Below are 5,636 nucleotides of genomic sequence, written 5' to 3'. Positions count from 1 at the left end.
TTTTTTCCGGATTCTTTATTAATAATCTTCCAAGTTACTTGTATTTTATTTTCTGAATTAATTATTAATTTTTGATAATACAGTCTCTTTGCTTCTCTTATTACTCTTACTAGTATCTTACAATATCTTTTATAATATAACTTCAAACTATCATCACTTGATTTTTTAACTAAGATGTATAATGCTCTCTTATGCTTACAAGATATTCTTATGCCTTTCGTTATCCAATTATTAGAGTCTTTCTTTTTTTTATATACTATGGGAAAGCTATTTTCAAAGATTGATAAAAAAATGTTGTGAAAGATATTAAATTTCATATTTACATTCTCTTGATTATAAACTTCTATCCAATTTTCATTCTGTAAAGCCCGTTGAAAACATACTATGTTTTCCTCATTAATGTCTCTATATGCTCTAACATGATCACTTTGCCTCATCACCAGCATGTCTCCAAGTATCAGAATTTGCCCATCGTGGTCCGAGAGACCATTTATAGCAGAACAAACTTGGAATTTGTTATAAGCATTCTTGTCTATAAAAAAATGATCAATCAATGAGACAGAAGTAGTACTTATTCTAGTTGGAAACTCAATTATTTGTGTTAAATTATAAGTATCTAATAAATCCCTCATAATCCCTCATAGATCTATACATGATTCTCAGTATATTGGTTTAAAGTACCTGTAGTCAGGCTACCTTAAGGATGAGAGATAAAATTTGCTCTCTCAGCAAACTACAAACAAGTATCTTGTACTAATAATTTTTTTTTCTTTTTATCAGATTTGGCATGATAGTAGGGAACCTCCCTGGGTTTATTTTAGACCCTAATCAATGCACGTGGGTTAGAGTCCAACCAACTTATTTCCTCATAACTTCCTCTGAAAAAAAAAAGCACTGGTATCCTTATAACTAGGGCCCGGATTTCTATGACATGTCATATTTTTTTCCTAGGGTTTATTCCTATTTTTAAATGTAATTATGCATGTTTCTAGTCATTCTTATTGAAATTATGTCGTTTTTATTGTGCATAAAAATTCATATTTTAGAGTTTTATTGGTTTTACAGCATATTTTGGCATAATTTTGAAATAGGGTCATATTTTTGTCATTTTAGAAACAATTCTTTGATATAATGTAAAATTTCGGCTCCACAATGTTTAGTATTACAAAATAAATTTCAGGCTGGACTGTTGCTTCAATGTGGAATAGAGTTCAAGTACATGAAGTTCGTATTAAAAACCATATTTTTGACTGGACTGTACTTGCAGTTACAAAGGCGAAAATTTGTGAAATGCAGCATTTATGACCTGGCAAGCCGGCCTTTCCCAGTCGAGGCAGAAGGGAGGCAAGTGTAACGGGTATTCTCCTATTGTACTCCGTCTTAATATAAGGTATATACATCCCATTCTTTCTTGGAGGGCTTAGAAGTATTCTATTTATATATGTGGAGGGCGTTATAAGACTTCAGTTTGACTTTACAATGCCTAAAGTGAGTACATGTAGTTCAAGGAGCGCAAAGTTGCGTAGTTTTGTACAGGAGTTTGGTGAAAAAGTGTTTAGTACCGCTGGCAAGATATTTTATTGTAAGTTGTGTGGCGTGAAAGTTACGGCAGAAAAGCGATTTACTGTGCAGCAGCATTGTAAAACTTTTAAACATGGTAAATGTTTAAGCAGATTATCTACAAAGGATAGCAGACAAAGTTTGTTGTTTAAAAACAGTTCCACTAATTCTTCTTCTTCTTCTTCTTCTTCTTCTTCTTCTTCTTCTTCAACGAACAATGGGTCGGAATTTTCGAAGGATTTGTGTCAGTGGATGGTATCTTCGAATATTCCATTAGAGAAATTGCATAATCAGCACTTCAGACAATTTTTGGAGACATACACTAGTCATCCTATCCCAAGTGAATCGACGTTAAGAAAGAATTATCTCTCTACATGTTATGAAGATATGTTAAATAAGATTCGAACATCTGTTGCTGACAACAAGATATGGGTTTCCTTGGACGAGACTTCTGACGTAGATGGGCGGTATATTGCGAATGTTATAGTTGGGACCCTGAAACAAGATCAACCTGGAGAGAGATTTCTTCTTGACTGTGAAGTTCTCGAAAGAGCAAATCATTCGACTATAGCTGTCCTATTTGATAATTCCATGAAGTTGTTGTGGCCAAATGGAATACAGCGAAATAATGTCCTTCTCCTAGTAACAGATGCCGCTCCATACATGAAGAAGGCTGCCAAAGGACTTCGAATCCTCTACCCGAAAATGGTCCATATTACTTGCCTTGCTCATGAATTGCATAGAGTGGCTGAAGAAGTTTGAGGAAATTTTCCTGATGTAGATAGGCTAGTTTCAAACGGAAAGAAAATATTCATCAAGGCCCCTCTTCGAGTGCAGAAATTTAAACAAGAAGCTCCTCTACTGCCACTTCCTCCACAGCCTGTCGTCACACGGTGGGGTACATGGTTGGATGCTGTGGCATATTATTGTGAAAATTACACAGCCATTGAGAAAATGTTTAATGGCTTTGACAGCAGTGAGTCAACATCAATTAAAGCTGTCAAGGACTTATTCTCTACCACTCTAGCACAAAATCTGGCATACATAAAGTCAAACTTCTGTTCAATTTCAGGTGCAATAACTCGCCTGGAATTTGTAAGGACTGAACTCTGTGACGCGTTGGACACTGTAAAGAGCATTGAGAATGAACTAAACCGAACTCGTGGTGAAATAAGTGACAGGATTAAAACCAAAATAGAAAGTGTTCTTCATCGGAATGCTGGTTATTCAACATTATGCAAGATTGCAGATATACTTTCCGGTAAACTAGCAACATTCGAAGATGATACAGAACTGTCACCAAACGACTTGACATTCTTCAAATATGCTCCTGTCACATCATGTGATGTGGAACGAAGTTTTTCCAAATACAAAACTATCCTTAGTGATAATCGGCGATCTTTCAAATTTGAAAATTTGAAAATTTGAAAATGCATGTAGTTATAAATGGCAATTGTAACAGTGAAAATTGAGACATGAATAACTCAGTGAAAATTGAGACGTGAATAGCTTGTGTTCTTTTAAATGGTGTTTTTAGATAACAGAGTTAAGTTAGTGTTTGTACCATATGCAGCAGTGTTTGTCTAAAATATGAACGCAAATATCAGTATTAAAAAGAAAATAATGAATGGTTTAATCCAGTACGAAATGTCGAAATTCCATCAGTTTTCTTTCTTTCAGACACATAATAGGGATAATTTGGTAAGTAGGACCTACTATCATATATTCATCATCTTTATTCTTAAACTCTAGTAAAAGTTGTAATTAAAATTGTGAAATTTTATGTCCCATTTAATATTTAAGGTCATATTTTACACTTTTTAGGTCATATTTGACATAATTTTGGGCCATAAGTGCATGTATATATTTATAGTTTTTAGGTCATAAAAATCCGGGCCCTACTTATAACAATTGAATGATTCGTAGGATACAGGACAAAAACAAAACCATCTTCTGCCATTACTAGGATATTGAGGAAATCCCAATGTATTTTCTGCACTTGCTAGTCTTATTAACAATTTTTCTTTGCTATACATGTACCTTCCACCTTGGGAAAGCTAGGCAGATTTCTTTCTCAAATTGGCTGCATTTTTTTTTCTTAAAAGAAAATTTGAAGAACGTGGATGACAGCGTGTTGTTTTCAGTTCCTACTGTAGAATGTGACTGTTAAATATACTCTGTATACTGTATTTTTCCAATCCTCTTTGGTATTGGATAATCGTCAAAGGTTCTCAAGTATGGGAATGCATGCATTTCCTTTGCACGAGCGGCTGCTTTGAAAAATATGAGGTGATCTGGTTTCCCTATTCGCTTATCGAAAGTAATAAAAAATCAATTGCGTGAATAACTAAAACGTGCCTTCATTCGCCGCATGAGAAATAAAACCGTATATATCCTCCAGCTCAATTCCTGTTCCGCCCTCATATTAAGTTACTTACGATATGACTCTTAAGAAAAAAGTTTCGCCGCCTGGGGCAGAGAATTACGAATTTAATTCGTAGCTGTGGACGAATCACGGAAAGTACAGATCTCCTAAGACATTATTAGCCCACCTGGAATGCAAACAATAAAGTATGGTGCTCGCTCACCCTACTCTGTATTTCCATCAGTAAAACCACGAGAACTTAGGCATATACGTGTATTTTACAATGTTCAATCTTCTAAACACAGGTGTACTTCAAATACACTTCGTCGATTTGCCCGTATTTGTTTTTCCTGACGCATTCATAGTAACTCTCTGTATTAACGTTCCTCATTACCCCTTATACAGGTTCTTTCCGCTCCCCGTGCCCTCAATTTGAATTACTAAAAAAAAAAAGAAAAGAAAATTTAAATTTCAAGAAGCCCGTCTCCATCAAACTGGGATAGTGTAGTTACTAGCCTCGAATGCGAGGAAGCCTCTGTTGAAGGCTGACTCCTTTACAGTTAGCCTCCATGAACCTCCAACCTAATTCTTAACCACATTAATCATCTTCAAATGACCGGATATCCAGATCATAAACTCCTCTTGTTCATTTCCATCAAAAGATGTATACAGAAGGAAGAGAGAGAACAATTCAAGATTACTACAGATTGGTTAAGTTAATTTTTTCTCATAATAACATAAAAATGTTTTCAGTATCATTTGAGAATTAATTTGGCATTGACTTAATTAGAAACTGGCGTTTTTGTAATTCTTGATGATTGTCTGCAGTAATTTCTTCAGCCGCTACTTGCCGGTGTGTATATGGGCAAACAATTACTGCATACCGGTAAACTAGTAAAAGTCACCATTATCTGTCTGTATGCTGTCATTTTTCTAACTTGAAATTAAATCTTGTATCAGAGTACCGGGTAACATGTTGTAAAAGAAAGTGATGCTTGTCTGAAGATCAAAAGTTTTTTAAATTTAAACTGAGACGATGTAGACCTAATATTGTCCAGTTGAACAGCAAATGCTATCTAACCAACTACTGCCCCTCATGCTCGTTTTGTTATTTCGTTGCTAATACCTGGCTCTAAAGTAGAATTTTCCATAAAGTGTCACATGAGATTCTGTAGTTGTAAAACCACTACAAATTTTAAACTATTCCACTGGTGCAGAACTCTCTAAGCAAGAGCTTATTACTATGCAGAAGCTGTTTCCTGATGTGTATTTGGTTATTTTTCGTAATGACAGGGACTATTCTGATTCTAATCTATCTTAAGTTCTTCATTCGCTTTAAAGATAGCAAACGTAGATTCAATTTTGAACTTATAAATAAAAGCGTACTGAAGTGCCTATTCTTTCTGATTTCACCTTGCCTATAGGAAACCCTTAACTGTTCACTTTAAACCCAGTACTAAAATCATTGAACACTATTCGAACTCTTTGGAATTTGTATTAAACTCGCACATTTGCCTCGTTTTTATTTTTGTTTATAATTTGCTTTAGACTAGGTTCGCAACATTCTAAGTAACCCTACAATACAGGACAAATTATGTAGTATATGCATGTTTTGCATAAAACACTGGTAGATGGTTTTTATTATCGTTTGAAGGCCGTTCGTGGATCTTACACACGCAGACAAGACGGCCGAGGACAGGGAAATCAGAGC

Source organism: Cryptotermes secundus, unplaced genomic scaffold (assembly GCF_002891405.2).
Source record: "Cryptotermes secundus unplaced genomic scaffold, Csec_1.0 scaffold390, whole genome shotgun sequence".
NCBI classification, from domain to species: Eukaryota; Metazoa; Arthropoda; class Insecta; order Blattodea; family Kalotermitidae; genus Cryptotermes; species Cryptotermes secundus.
The sequence above is the reverse complement of the archived record's forward strand: the minus strand, read 5'-3'. Positions refer to the sequence as shown.